This window comes from Ptychodera flava (genome assembly GCF_041260155.1).
Source record: "Ptychodera flava strain L36383 chromosome 3 unlocalized genomic scaffold, AS_Pfla_20210202 Scaffold_27__1_contigs__length_13241970_pilon, whole genome shotgun sequence".
NCBI lineage: Eukaryota > Metazoa > Hemichordata > Enteropneusta > Ptychoderidae > Ptychodera > Ptychodera flava.
Genome location: NW_027248281.1, coordinates 3,923,952 through 3,939,902, shown reverse-complemented (window position 1 = coordinate 3,939,902; position 15,951 = coordinate 3,923,952). Strand labels below are relative to the sequence as shown.

Below are 15,951 nucleotides of genomic sequence, written 5' to 3'. Positions count from 1 at the left end.
GGTAACATTGTTTCCGTTTCTATTGATATTATTCTTCGCAATGCGCTGTTCATTATCAAAACTGAACTCAATTAATCCCCTGGTGCATCTTTAAAGTTAAAGTCCCCCTTAAAAAGAATATTATTCACTGTGTCATAAAACTGCCCTGCTGAAACATGATCAATTAAGTCAACAGCAATGGGCTAGGTACTGTTTTCCTCTAATAAATCTGTACTAGGCATGCAGATCTCCTTGAGAAAAGAAACCAAAACAGGATTCCGTTCAGACAAAAGATCTCCAAGATCAATGTCACTCATATTTTGAACGGGATACCTATCTTGGTTCCTACTAACGAGATGTGCATACTCATACATGGCCTTGTTTTCTCTTCTTGCTATCTCTTTTACAGCTTCTACTCGTGGTTCTTGGGTCTTGTACAGATCTGACAGAGCTTTCCTGAAATGCATGACTTCTTCTGTAAAAAAATGAAAATAAAGAGACAAGTTCTAATGTTAACAATTGCAATTATTAGAGACAATACATAGACATCAGCAATTTGTACACATGAAATTAATTGCAAATGTTAGAAAACACATCCTTTTGTCGTTATTAACATAGAGTCTTACTCTAGGTAATCAAACTACACTTCTTCAAAGATTTCAGCTCTGAGGCACCATTTACTACCACTGATTATTTTACGTACCAACCAGGGATTCCATCTGCCAAGACATTATGTCTAATCCATCATGTGCCCTTCTCGTGACTAATCAATCTATAGATACTTTTTCCCGCCAAAAGTGAAAAGTGCTTTTTCTGGAAACCTCGCCCTCCCCTAATCAGAGACATTGGTTCCATCAACATAGGCGCTTCACATCCCTGGAATCTATACACAGTCTCTCTCCCAAGTGTTATGCTTCACTGCTATATTGCCACAATCTATAATTAATTTTGTTATAAAGTAGTCATATATAGTATTAGACAATTTCGTCTCACGACTGATTCCTTAGACCTAGTCATATTCAACCAAGCAGAAACATGAAAAGGTTCATAGCAAAAAAGTTTAAAGTAAACTAAGTGATCATACTTACTTTATCAGTCTTTGCAGCTATGGCAGTTTCTGCATCCCACCAGCACCACCTTCTGCTACAGACTATAAATAAAAGAATATAATTTTAGTTGATCACATTGCACAAAAATGGACCTATCATTGTCTTTACCATGCAGAATCTAACCTTTTAAGTATTACAATGGTAAGTGAAAAGTTAATCATCAAATCATAATAAAATAAAAAGGCAATTTGTAAATTTACTCTAGGTTTGCAGACTGCAATACTGAAGTGAATGAAAGAAAAAAAACTTTTCTCCTATGGCAATTTTTCTAAGTGCGCAAATATATCTAAAAATGATTAATTGTATTAATACAATCAAAATATATTTTTGTTCAATAGAATTGTCACCAAAGTAAATTCCACAAAACAAACTCTTAATTCCTACTCATAATCGTAAGTATTCCATAAAATAGACATGTATTTTTAATATTGAAAGTAGAAGTATGCATTTATTATGTAAGGACGATAAAATGAAAATATCAACATGGACAATTTTCGAGCAAAGAAATCATTAGACTTCATGTGTAATAAAACACTGAAAAAAAAAGTCTGAAAGTTGAGAAAAAGGAGATATGATTCATTACTGACTCTTATCCTTATGTGTAAAGGAAAACAAATATCAGATATACCAGCAGGAGGAAATATTGTTGACTTACCATATCTGATGTAGACTGATCACGCGGTAACCCACTTTCTGTTGATTTCTACAGAGAGAGAGCGCGAGAGAGAGCGTTTCTGTTATTGTTAAGTAACTGCAGCATTTCTATTCTGTGGCTCTGAAACTTCACATCAACATCACAACATGATGCAATATTCATTTCACACAATCAGGTTGTAACCAAAGTTAAAGAATAAACTTTTTGAAGATAAATTATTCTGATATATGTTCTGTTTGTTCACTTGTAAATAATTCAAATGCTGTAACACGGTATAGTGAAGAATTCAAGTTATCGACAAAACGAAAAGTCACAAAAGCCATACATAGGATTTGAGAAAAAAATGTAAATATGAAAGTGTTCTTAAATGCAGGTCTCATAAAATGTTTGGCAACTTCACTGTTATATCTGTTTTCAGAATGTAGTGACGAACACTAAAATTTGATTTAATAAAGTTTACAGGGAAAAAGTGGTTTTTCATGCAAACTTTAGTGACATACTTTCATATCATATTCGTATTCAGAATAATTATTTTCTTGAAAAAAGTCGTTGTGAAATCAGTTCACGGATGACAATAAAAAATTACCAAAGTTTGCTTATAGGTCGATAAATGCGATCAGCTGTCATTCGTACATTACATATTCGACTAAAAAATATCGCTTTCACCGCGTAAAAGAGTTGTTAAAGCTTACCTTTCCTGCGTGTAGATCGTGACACTGAAACTCAGGTTTTGTGGGCCCCTTTGTGATGCATTCTCTGCATTCCGCACCTCTTGTCCCCATCGCAACGAAAACAGATCGTTTCGTCTTGGGGATTTTTGATTCTGATGCGATGGGGCCGTGTCTTTACTCCCCCAAGCAGAATGCAAGGGGTTGCAACATCGTTTCCTGGTAAAACGACCATCATTTCCCCGTTTGCAAAATTGTGAGGCGCTCTTAGCATATTTCACGCGCAGGAGATGTGTCAATACGTGCTATAAACTTGCTGTACAGCAAACGGCAGACTGCAGACGATCGACGAAAGTTTTAAAGCATTCTGACGACAGGCAAATTCGCGCCAAAGGAAGGGGACGTGTAGGACATAGTTTATTCGAAGTCCGCCAAAACAATTTTTCCTTGTTCTAAAAAGCATCGGTGAATTTTGGTAGAATTTTACACGAAACTACGTTAGAGTCTTGTGAACTGAAAACAGAGTAAGAAAACACCGCCCTCTTTATTTTTACCTCGTAATTTATTTGAGAACTCGGGTCACTAAATCTAAATGACATAAGGCGGGAAATTACCTAGATCCAGCGGTGGCAATTGGATCTGTTGTGTTCTACATATTAATGTATGCAATTTTTTATGCAAATAGCACAACTCCTAATATGGTTAATCGATCAGACTGTGTAAATACGATTGCCGCTTCCGTCGCCGATTGAAATATACAATGACGTCATATTTTACCTGCAGAATTCTAGACCGCGCAAAGAAACATTCGTACAATTACGTGACCAACAGAGATCCAGGCTGAAATGGAGGTGTAAGATTCACAAAAGTGTGATGTCAATTTCTTGTAATTTATACTGAACAGACACGCACTTAGTATACACTAGAAGAAGCCGATGTCACCAGCGCTGCTCCAGTGTCGCCACGCGCAACTACGATCTGAGCGAGCAGACATTTTCCTAATCTCGCGCTGGCTTTGTGTATGAATGGAACGTTTGCGGATAGCAACGCGCGTAGCAACCAGAATCGAGGTAGTTCAGAAATGCATGCGATTACCCATATTTGGGCACTAGGCAGGGTGTCATACGTAAAAATGCACGGATCTGAGGGCGCTTTCTCCCGTAGCTTTACAGAGGCACGTGAATGTAGGTATATGAAATTTCACTAATTAATAAACAAATGAGCATTATATCAAAAAAGCATGCTCATTTAACTAAAAATATATCTAAAATAAGGTAAGATCAATTTAGAGGTCTTGTCAAAAACGATAGAGTCAAAGCAGATAATCGGCATACAGCCTAATTACAGGAATTCATATACTTAGCAAAAAGGAGCTGATAATTTGAATTTTATGCTTATCAAACTGGAAAATAACTAGAAACACTATTGGAACTATTTTGGGATAATTAGATTTTCATTTTTTCAAATTTCTCAAAATGCTAGGTGCCCTATAGCTGAATTGCAATATTACAAATTGCTCATAAAAACAAATGTGTAATGTAAAAAGAAAAGCAGGTGAGATTACATTTAGTAGATTAAATCAACATTACTTCACCATCCAATTATCCAAATTTAGTTCCAACCGCGTTTAAACCTAAGTATGGCCAAGTAAAACAGATGTCATCTCAAATTCGGTGAACTTATTACCGATTAACAGTATAATTACAGAATTTCATTGAATGCGCAAATCATTTTATAATCAGAAACTCCTCAGTAAGAATTTGAAATAATTTTAAGTAATTTTTTAGATACGACCTAAAACGGTGGTAAAGGGGGGAAGTACCCTTCTGTTATATCATTTGAAAAGAATGTAAGACAAACTTCGATGTTGCATTGATTCACCTGTTTTTGGTATCCAAAAAGGGAATATATTTAACCAATTTTCATGATTCAAACTTTTCTAGCCGTTGCAAACGTTATCAGGAATACTTCTCCCTTTTTGCAGGCACAACTGTCCATGTTTCCACACTTAGGCCATTTAAAGAAAAATCCTTGTTTGCCATCCATGGATTTTTGAAAAACCTGACAGCGAGCCAGGAAAAAAACAAACACAGACAAAAAACACAAGTGTATTAACATTAGCTATAATCTTTATTTGATTTCCTTTGGAAAAATTATATTTTTACTTATAGTAGTGTTAACATTGTGTTTTTAGTTCCAACGGACGCTGCCCGGGGGACTTATAGGTTTGGTCATGTCCGTGCGTGCATGTGTGCGTGCATGCGTCCGTCCGTCCGTTCACGCAGATATCTCAGAGATGCCTGAAGCGATTTCATTCAAACTTGGTACAAGGATTACTGCATATGTTATACATATGCACGTCAATTTGTTTTGTGATACAATCCAATATGGCCGCCGTGTGGTCATTTTTGTATGATTTTTTCATGTCCGAAGCCATAACTAAGACATGTATCAAGCGAATTTATTCAAAGTTAGTACAAGGACATTGACTTATGTTAGACATATGTACGTCGATTGGTTTCACGATATGCTCCAATATGGCTACATGGTGGCTATTTTGTTATGGTTTTTTCATAAATCTGGCAAGTCTCAACTGATTTTATTCAAAGTTGATATATGGACATTGACTTATGTCAAAATATACGTGTGGTTTTTTAAACAATGAGATAAAATATCGCTGCGTGGCCGCGATTTTGTTACGATTTTCTCATGTAGAGAGCCATAACTCAGACATATTTCCACCAGTATCATTCATAGTTGGTACAAGGACATTGACCTATTTCATACATATGATCGTCAATTTGTTTACGTCATGTAGCAGTATCATGTCAATTATTGAAGTTTCGTAATTAGGCTGATATGTCAAGAAATACTGCATCAAATTTCATGAAACTTTGTACAGATTTTAAGCTCACATTGCTTTAACATTGAAAGAGACATTTATCAGTGTCATTTTAATTAACTTGTAATCGCATATGTAATGAACTGTCCTAATTAAAGTGACATATCCACAAATACAACCTCAAATTTGATGAAACTTGATACAGATGTTGATCTCATAGTGTTATAAATACTGCATCAAACTTTATGAAATATGGTACTGGTAATAATCTGTTAGTGTTATAATAGTATGCAAAATGTTTGCAACATCCTGTCGACTAATTCCTAGTTGACTCATTTAATGACCTTTAGGATAGTGGACTACATTGGTTTTATGTTTTCATCACCATGCAACTCATTCTTAATGACCTTAAGGATGGTGGCCTACATTTATTTATGTTTTGAACACCATGTAACTCATTCTTAACCATTGAGCGCCATCTGTATCAAAGTATTTTATCACAGACCTAGTTAATGAGAGGACACTATCCTCTCTGAGGATTTTTAATCAAAGTACCCATAAACAAGTGGGGACTGTGTCATCAACGATGACTTGTTCTCTTGATTTTCTCTCAAACTACCAGCATGTTGACGGCAAACAAAGAATTTTATTTAAAGCGCCTTATATACTACTACTGTCATCGCCGCATCGTATTGGTGATAACGTAAAGACATATGGCACTGAGGAGAAATCGTCAAATCTACACGTAACAGTTTGTCGATATGTAGATATGCAGACTGGTGCCTCAAAACATCAGTGCGAGCATAAGTATTCATACATGTACGTTACTTACCAAGCTGTGGCTCTTTTCCATGTAAGTGGAGGATAAAATGCTTTTCCTTAAATTCAGAGAGTTTTCTCATGTAATCGATTGGTTTTGTGATACTTCCAGGAATGTGCACTCGTTCATAGACGTCGATTTTCCCTTTCAAATAAAAATCTTCAAGGCCAATTGTCATATCGTGTCGAATTTGGAGGATGAGTGAACTAACAGTAGAGTCCTGCTTGCACATAATTGTAACCGGGGTCCACCAACTTCGCCCACATAAACAGGGAAAGTAATCTCTGCAAAAGGTCAGACAGGACATCACAACATTAGGATAAAGAACCGGTAAAATTACAGTAAGTTTGTCTTGAAAAAGATATCCTGCTACAATAACGTGCTTCTATCCTGCTAACGTTTTTAAATTACACGACGTGGCTCTCCGAGATTTCGCCTACTGACCCTCAGAGGGATTTTGTTCTTAATGGTATCAAGAATGGCTTTCATATAACTGATTGAAATATGAAGGTCACCCATGTAAAGGTAGGAAACTATCGTTCCGCCAATAACCATAAACCATTAACAATAAAGCAGTTGAGAAACAAATGTTGACTGGCATTCGTGAAGGGCGCTATAATGTAACGACTGATATACCTCACATTATTAGTACATTTAATAGGGGCGAAATCGAAACCCAATTCTTCTGATGTCCGTCTAATACATTATTGTAGTATCCTGAAGCCCTTCTTTTACATACCAGAATTTGCAGGACGCCATCAAATTAATAAAACCTGGTTCTTTTATGGCAAGGGTTACTTGAAGTCTGCGTACAGGTCAGTTCGCTTCCACCTATCTAATTTAATATTTACTGGTCTGGTCTTTAGCAAATCAAATGAGCCAACATACATGTATGACACCAGGTTGCCTTTGGAGTCAAAAGATCGTTTATGATTTTCACAGTATCGCTCAAGCAGTTCGGCGGATGCTTGCAAAGAAGGGCTTCCATAGTGTTGTTGTTTACTTAGATGACTTTTTAATAACTTAGATTCATATCACGAGTGTCAGCAGGCTATAAACATTCTTATAAACCTCCTAGGTAAGCTTTTATTTGCCATTACATGTCAAAACGTGGAGGGTCCAACTCAGTGTTTAGTCTTTCTTGGAGTATTAATTTACACACTAATCTTACACTGTCTCTACCGCAAGCCAAATTGCATGAATTATTTCACCTACTCTTGCAGTTTCAGCATGAGAAACGTGCTTCTCGCCGCCAATTGCAATTTCTAGCTGGAAACTCGACTGGGCCTGCCAAGTTATTTATGGCGTAGAACTTTCCTCCGGAGAATAAGAGACTGTATAGGCAAGTTGGACAAGCCAACGCACAAAGTCTGTTATCTACTGAATTTTTAGCTGATGTAAAGTGGTGGATTAAATTCCTTCCGCTGTTTAATGGTACAGTGAAATTTTAGATTCTGTGCAGATTACTGATGTCTTACTGATTCATCAAACAAAGCTGCTGGTGCCTTCTTTAGTAATGACTGGTTCTATTCCCCTGGTCAGAGTCGCCAGGGTGCTCAAATTTTCATATTAACCACAAAAAGCACTGGTCCTCATTTTAGCAGCTCACAGATGGACCCCATACTGGGCCAACCATCAGGTTGTCCTTCACACAGATAATTTGACAGCAGTGCATATAATTAATAGAGGGACATCAAACATCGTGTCATGATTTGCGCATTGCGCTCATTGTTTTGACAGTCTGCTATTTTTCAATTTCTCAGTGCGAGCTGTCTACCTGCCAGGTAAATTGAACAATATCGCTGATGTCATTTCTAGGTTACATTAACCTGGCTGACTACTTCGACTGCATTTCCTTCTTGACCCAGGAGGGCTTTACCATCCCATTTGTACGTACAGCTGTTTGTCAGCTCAAATTTGCTTTGCTGACCCGTATTCAGAGATCAAATAGTTTGAAAGGCAGTTTGACATGGAAGTTGCAAGATACTAGTCCAGAGCCTTTGCAATTAATACAAAACGTACTTACAGGACTCATTGGAAATCAGTTTAAGAGTTTTGTATTTTGATTGGTTATCCTCGTTTCCCAGCCAACTCTGTAATGGTGTGTAGATATTATTAATTAATTAATTAATTAATTAATTAATTAATTAATTAATTAATTAATTAATTAATTAATTAATAATTAATTAATTTATTTATTTATTTACTCATTAATTTATTTATTATTTTATTTCGAGAGCCAGCTCATACATCAAAAAAACGTATAGAAAAAAGGGGAACTGATAAACTATAAAAACTATAAAAAACTAAATCATGATGGAAATTAAAACTGTCAGACAGAAAAAAAACTTTAAAAGCAGCCAGAAAACAGTCTTTTCCAGAACAGGCTACCACACATAATATATGTATTGATAGCAGCTATAATAAGAGAATTTTCAGTATTCATCAGCCTCATATAAAATTTCGAGCATAAAGTGGGCTGTTTACTTTCGAAAGTCAAAATGTTGCTCTGAGCAAAAGTGTTCGAGATACTTAATCTTCTGTCAATACCAAACAAGATTCTAAAACCGTTGTTATAAGCAACGCGAACATTATTGATACACTGATTTGTGAACTTACTCCAAAGATGTGAGCAATACATAGAAGTACAATATGTTATAAAAAGTATCGTTTTGACAGAGTACGAACAGTTCCAAAACTCACGGATTAACATGTTAGCTCCGGCAAAAAAACAACCTCATTTGACGCTTAATATCATCATTATCATCGCCATCGCAGTTGAAAATTACTCCAATATAAGAATGTTTATCTACAAAAGAAAGCTCTTGTCATACAAGTACACATGCGCAATCTTACAAATATTAAGCATATTAGGCAAAATGGCAAGACACTTAGATTTGAAAGCATTAAAGACAATATCATGGTCATTAGCATATTGAGTACAAATATTCAAGAGGTTGTTGATACCCTTTACACTAGGACAAATCAGTACTATGTCATCAGCATATAACAGGGGATTCATGCGCTTTCCACCGAGGAAGCAGCCGATATTTTTCTTTATAAGTAAATGACTAAGTTTATCAACATAAACTGAAAAAAAAACGTGGAGAAAGTATACCTTCTTGTCTCACACCATTACATGTTTTAAAATGTTTAGATAAAACAGAACCCCATCTTACAGCAAATTCTTGATGCCTATACCAATAAACCAACATACGAACTATAAAATTCGGAATACCTCTATCAATCAATTTGCGAAATAATGTCCAATGGTTCACTTTATCGAAGGCTTTTGTCGCATCAAGAAAACAAAGGAAAACAGACAGGGCATTATGACGCTTATAAAAATAGGGTTTTTTTTAGTAAAAATACACACAGCTGAGTGACTTTATTTCTTAAAAACCAAATTGATGATCGATTGTGTACAGTAGACAATCACACTTATCAAGAATGAATAACTCATACATCTTAGAAATGGCAGTGACAATAGCAATAGGGCGATAATTCCCAGAATTAGTAACGTCACCATTTTTATTCTTTACAAGTGGAACCAAAGTGGTGTCCATCATGCGAGATGGCAAGTAACCATGTATATACGCTGCAGTAAACATCACTGAGAGAAGAACGTGCAGGCGTGCATGCGCAAACCTTAAATTCTCAGCTATAATGCCATCTGGATCAGCAGATTTACCACTGGCCAATTTCGCAATTGAATTTCTAATAACAGTTGGAGTGACAATCATATTCTCATCGAATGAAGCACTCGAAATAGTATCTTTCGCAAAACACTCATTACTGTTGTTGGTGACAGAGGAAAGCAGACTTGCAAAATGGTCACGCTATAAATTAGCAATGTCATGTTGCCCATTACAGCCATCAATGGTTGATGGTAGAGGTGACTTCTTTTTACTATTAACACGCTTCCAAAACTCCTTGTTATTATTGTTACAGGGGTTGTCCGCTAAGGCGTTAGCTCTCATTTGAGACTCACTCTTTTTACAGCTCTTAAAAACATACTTAAACTTAGCAGGTGATTTCCTTATGAGATCAAAAATCGGACCTTGTCTGGGACTGCCAGAGTCCCACCACAACAGGAAAGCATCACGAGCAATGGCATGATAATCTTTAACATGTTGATTACATCCTGGAATTGATTTAGCCCCATTATTACACTCAATATTAGAATGAATGCTTTGCAAACCAGCATCCTTAAAGCTTCAACAGTATCATCATACAGTTTTGAAATTGATTGCAAGTGAACAGGGTTATTACAGTTTGAATTTCTACAAAAGAAAGCTTCTTTACCGATGTTAATTTCTCTAGGTTATGAACTGTTGAGATAACGATGAATTGATATATGTCACTTGGACCAGTTAATGTGAGAACAACAAGAGTTAACGACGGGAGTTGAGTCACACTTTTGAAGATCATCAAGGTTTCTGATGACACGTAGAGGAGAGTGATCGGATCCATATACTCGTGTAAAATACTAATATCTGTAAAACAGTTATGTGCAGGAGATGTGGATATACAGTGATCAAGCCACGAAGTTGAATGGTGTGCTTCACTATAAATGTAAAATACGTTGATTCTCAGTACCAAGTAGATTAACATAAGAAGAAATGTAATTATTATCTTCACAAAATCTAGACAGTTCGTTACCAAAGTCAGAATTGCTAGTGATATTGGCATTCTAGTCACCAATAACCATAACACTATTAGCTGGTGCTTCCTCGATGCATAACGGATTTTCTGTAAATATTCCAGAAATTTATGATAATTGTCTCTGTTTTGTGTTGGCATATAAACATTTAGAATAAGTAAAATACCTCCACTGTGTCTCATCTCAATACCAATTAAACGACCGCATTGTAACGTTTTACATTTACAGTACCACGAGATTTCCTCCACGTTACTGCAACACCACCAAACGGGCGACCAAGGCGAATACCGACCTCATCGTCCATAGCTGATTCACCAACGGCGTAGAAATCTTCGATGATACGGGACAGTAAACTGAGCTCAGGCTTTGAGAGCCAGTGTTCCTGTAGGAAACATATGTCACAAGAACCACATATGTCCTTTATGGTTTCAATCGACGATTTAATTCCACGACATTTGTATGATGTTATGGTAAGATTCATAAAGATGACTGTTAATTTCTTGCAGGATAGAACTTTCTCACCAAAGTGCCAGTTGGCCACACACTAGGATTGAGGATGCGTTTACAGATTTCCGATGTCGAAATTAGCTTGAAAGATTAATACGATTTACATTTGGTCTGCAATGTCATTATTTTTACTTCACAAAAGCCAAGGTTTTCTAAATGTGCTGACATGTCATCTGCTTTAGTACCTAGAGAAAGACGGCTAATAAACAATGCACTGGGCTGGGTAATATTCACAGCTTTAAGTGACGTCAATTCTGCATTGTTCCCCGTGATGACCGATTTAGGTTTGGGGGCAGATCGTTTCAATGGTCGATGACGACGATTAACAGTGACGAAGCCATGGTTGCTGGAGGATGAAGGCAGGCGGGTGGGCGCATCATACGTTACACCTTGGCAAATGCTGACTACTCGATCTGGTACCGAACGATCAACGGCTTGGATGCCAGAAGTTGCTACTTCGCTATACGAACGCGGAACTATTTCTTTGACAGCTGAAATGTCATTATTATCAGCATCGTCAGCAGAGATCAAATCATTAGTATTTCTCAAGTTTGATTGGTCACACTGTATATCAGGTTGCTCATTTATCCATTGACCATCTGTGGACACGTCTGCTTTGGTATGCAATTTATTGTTCAACACTTGTTGCGTGAACGATTTTTTCATGATATTCAACTCCCGTCTCAGGGATGCAAATTCTTCTCTTAAACTTTCACGTTCATCGAAGGTACCATTGCCCTTCAACTGAGAAACCTCCCGTTGCAGTCCTTTGATTTCTTTTATCAGAATGGACACATCAATGTGAGAAACATCAACAGGTGGCAATCGTGTCAGATCTTGTGCGACAAAACATTGCACATTACTCTGATCAAGTTCATGCAATAAATTCACCATATCGTGAAGGTTATGCGGCTTACCTTCCTCGCCGCCTTAAGTTTTCGTTTGTTAAACAGTACTTGAATATTGCTCGCCTTCTGCATTTAGAGTTCGGGTTTGCAAACCCTTTGCAAGAAAATTGGATTTTGACTCGGCTTTTAAAGGAAAGAGAAAGGCACTGCAGTTTCCAGGAGGCTACCCATTACCCAAGTGTGTTGCTTGCAATTTACCATCAGTAAGATCTTGGCAATGCATATGATGCAGTGTGTCTGGGCAGCATGTAGGTTTTTCGGCCTCCTCAGGCGTTCGAAATTCTTAGGCCCTTTCTTGAGAGGCATTGATATTAAAAACATCTCACATATGCAGTTTTTCAAGTCCACCATTGGGGATTGTCTTTTACCTTGCTTTGGTCAAAGACAATTCAGACACGTGACCGGGACGTGTTGGTAATCCCCTTACCTACATTTCCAAGAACCCCGTTTGCCCTGTTTCTGCTGTATTACGTGCATTTAGCCTTTCACCAAATGTCAGTTAGTAAAAGGACAGGGACTCCACACATCGTTCATATGTTACTGATTTGCGTTTAGTAGTGTTTATTTTTGTTAACTGTCTTGTGTATAGAACCAATTAGGCACGGCGAGACACAGCTGTAATCTTCGTGTCAGTGCAGTCTGTGCTCCAGAGAGGAGAGACTGTGTAAGACACTACGATAATTGACGCTATCTTTCGGAAGTTTGCCAGACTTTCCTTTTCCTTTTTGTGCCACTGGAAGTTTGTTCTTTCTTTTTGGAAGCCAGGGTGTTTAATTGTGTTCTATTGTGTTCAAGGTCGTGTTCGTATTGTGTTTACTAGATTGAGAGATACTATGTGATCGTCAACATGTTTACAGTTGTGCATTTATGTCAAAGTGCAGGAATTTTTGCTGTGTTTGTAAACGTCTGTTGTAATCTTTGTGTGAAATCACTGGTTGACGAGTTATTTTGACGCTTCTTATTGGTGTGTAGAATGTCATTCATCTTCCTATATCTAACGGTTTGATTGGTATCTCACCTTTTTTTAGTCCCCACGGACACCGTCCGGGGGGACTTATAGGTTTGGTCATGTCCGTGCGTCCGTCCGTGCGTCCGTCCGTCCGTGCGTCCGTGCGTCCGTCCGTTCACGCAGATATCTCAGAGACGCCTGGAGCGATTTCGTTCAAACTTGGTACAAGGATAGTACCATACCTCATACAGATGCACGTCGATTTGTTTCACAATGCGATCAAATTTGGCCGTGGTAGAGGACTTTTTAGTTTTCACCTCCATAGACTCCCACGTATAAGGCAGACCATAGACTCCCATGTATAAGGCAGACCATAGACTCCCATGTATAAGGCAGACCATAGACTCCCATGTATAAGGCAGACCATAGACTCCCATGTATAAGGCAGTCCATAGACTCCCATGTATAAGGCAGTACATAGACTCCCATGTATAAGGCCAAGAAAAATAAAAATTTAGTTTCTCATCTTATTGATATTGCAAACAGGATGCAGTGACACAGTTTTTAGTCCCCACAGATAAAGTCCAGGGGGCTCATAGATTGGGTCATGTCAGTCCGTGAGTCATCACACGGTGAGTCCATCCTAGTCCACGTTCACGCAGATATCTCAGACACTTTGACAAAATGTCATGTGACCTCGGTGACCTTTGACCTCGAATATACATATTTGTCCATAACTCAGTAACCACAAGTGGTAAACCTTTCATATATGGTATGATGGGACACCCTATGACGCCACATATTGTACCTCATTAATTGTGTGCATATCTAATTTTGAGCGTGCCAATAGAGGTCTGATTTTAGGTATATAGGAATAACTTAGCAATACAATTTTTTTGACAAAATGTCACGTGGCCTTGGTGACCTTTAACCTCAAATATACACATTTGTCCATAACTCAGTAATCACTAATGCTACACCCTTCATATTTGTATTATGGGACACCTTATGACACCACATATTGTACCTCATTAATTATGTGCATATCTAATTTTGAGCGAGCCAATAGAGCCAGAGGTCTGATTTTTGGTATGTAGGGATAACTTAGCAATACAATTTTTTTGACAAAATGTCAAGTGATCTCAATGACCTTTGATCTCAAATATACATATTTGTGCATAACTCAGTAACCACAAGTGCTACACTCTTCATATTTGGTATGATGGGACACCTTATGACGCCACATATTGTACCTCATTAATTATGCACATATCTAAGTTTGAGCGAGCCAATAGAGCTGGAGGTCTGATTTTTGGTATATAGGGATAACTTAGCAATACAATTATTTTGAAAAATTTAATGTGACCTCAATGACCTTTGACCACAAATATACATATTTGTGCATAACTCAGTAACCACAAGTGCTACACCCTTCATATTTGGTATGATGGGACACCTTATGACGCCACATATTGTACCTCATTAATTATGCACATATCTAATTTTGAGTGAGCGAATAGAGCTAGAGGTCTGATTTTTGGTATATAGGGATAACTTAGCAATACAATTATTTTGACAAAATGTCACGTGACCTCGGTGACCTTTGACCTCAAATATACATATTTGTCCAAAACTCAGTAACCACATGTGCTACACCCTTCATATTTGGTATGATGGGACACCTTATGACACCACATATTGTACCTCATTAATTATGTTCATATCTAATTTTGAGCAAGCCAATAGAGGTAAATGTATGATTTTTAGTATATAGGGACAGACTATAGGATAGAAATTTTTTGACAAAATGTCATGTGACCTCGATAACCTTTTACCTAAAATACACGATTATGTCAATAAATAAGTAACCACAAGTGCTATGTCCTTTATATTTAGTAGGATGGGAGACCTTATGACAACACATGCTTTACCTCGTTAATTATGCCCATATATAATGTGGGCAAGCCAATAGAGCTAGAGGTCTGAATTTTGGCATATATGGATTAATTAGCAATACAATGTTTTTTTTCAAAATGTCACGTGACCTTGATGACCTATGACCTTGAATATGCATATATATGCATAACTCAGTAACCACAAGTTCTTTACGGTTCAATTTTGATAGGATAATAGACCTTAAGATGTCACATCTTGTACCTCATTTATTATGCACATATGTATTTCTTGGCTGGCCAATACAGCTAGAGGTTTGATCTTTTTTCCCGATTTAGAACCATAACGTAGACATGCCTCTTGTTTCAAATTGGGAACAATGACATAGACCTATGTGTCCATAGATCTGAACATATGCACTTTAGTGATACTTCTTAATGACCTCATTTCCCTGCCCCCTCAAGACTAATAGTACTCCTATTACAAGTGGGGACTATGTCATTGTCAATGACTTGTCTGATAGTGTTCTTGATTACATGCCTTAGACATAGGATGTACTTTATTCTGTGTTTTGGAAGATGAAATCCAGATGAATTTGAGGCTGCTATGTGTATTGATGTTCATTTTGGTTTGTGCTCGTGTAATGCGACATTTTGGTTGACATAGTAAGCTTATGTTTATTTTGTTATCTATTTGTGGGCCCTGTTATGATGTTGACCCCTACTATTTATTTTGTAACTTCATGTGAAATTTTAGTGTACATTTTTAGTATTGAGGCATGGCACAGGTTGATACCGTAACTCTCCCTTTTGAATATTTGTTAGGGCTAACCTTTAAAAAGGCCGTATAGTATTGTGATCCTTGTTTTGTCCATGCTGTATCCAAATAAAAACTCCACACATCCTGTTCTGCAGTTTTAAGTCGAAAGCTTACATACACGAGAATACCTTTTTTGGTA

General features: G+C 37.2%; 1 long non-coding RNA gene across 1 annotated transcript in view; it reads right to left on the bottom strand.

The window, feature by feature from the left end:
- LOC139126332 (uncharacterized) overlaps positions 1-15,951 on the bottom strand; it is a 238,889-nt gene that overhangs the window by 127,857 nt on the left and 95,081 nt on the right. The window contains exon 2 of the long non-coding RNA XR_011550535.1: positions 6,086-6,357. This is a non-coding gene — a long non-coding RNA (uncharacterized lncRNA). The remainder of the gene's footprint in view (positions 1-6,085; positions 6,358-15,951) is intronic.